Raw genomic sequence first — 696 nt, 5'->3', positions numbered from 1 at the left:
CTCCCGTAGGTCCCTCGTGGCGTAAACATCGCCACGAGGGAGAGAAAGGTGGCCGGGCGTGGTGCTGGCCACTCACCCCCTCGTGTGGCGTGCCGGCCTTCATAGGTGCTCGCTAACATAAGGCTGTTAAGGCAATAAGGGGGATATTTGTCTTTGTGGCTCTGGACACCACGAGGCTACACAATATTACGTGCGTCACATAACTTTAAAAAAACATTGTTATCCATGTCATGTTCTGCATAATCGTAATGGTGTATTGTCATCATCATCATTATCTTCATTGCGTTAATCATTATTATCAAGTCATCATCATCTGTGTATATTTTATCATCACCATCATGCGTGTCGTTGTCATCATTATCAGCATCATTCTCACCATCATGATTGTCATCATCATCACCAATCCATCGCCGTCATCATTTATTTATCATCGTGATTGGCTTCACCATGATAGTTGTGCGTGTCATCATCATCATCAAATCCATGATATTAATCATCAAATATCGTCGTCATCATTATCCCCATCCACATGATCATATAATCATCATCATAATTACCATCATCATAATTATCATCATCAGCCAAGTGTTGTCATGTATGCTGACACACTTGATTACGAGTGTTTGGTTCTGCATGAAAAATCTTCCCAACCGCTTTCATGTAAACATGAACATGTTCATTTTAACATCAGATGAT

Source organism: Petromyzon marinus, chromosome 51 (genome assembly GCF_048934315.1).
Source record: "Petromyzon marinus isolate PM22_M1 ecotype Great Lakes invasive population chromosome 51, UKy_Petmar_22M1.pri1.0, whole genome shotgun sequence".
In the NCBI taxonomy this organism is placed as follows: domain Eukaryota; kingdom Metazoa; phylum Chordata; class Hyperoartia; order Petromyzontiformes; family Petromyzontidae; genus Petromyzon; species Petromyzon marinus.
Note: the sequence above shows the minus strand (reverse complement) of the source record.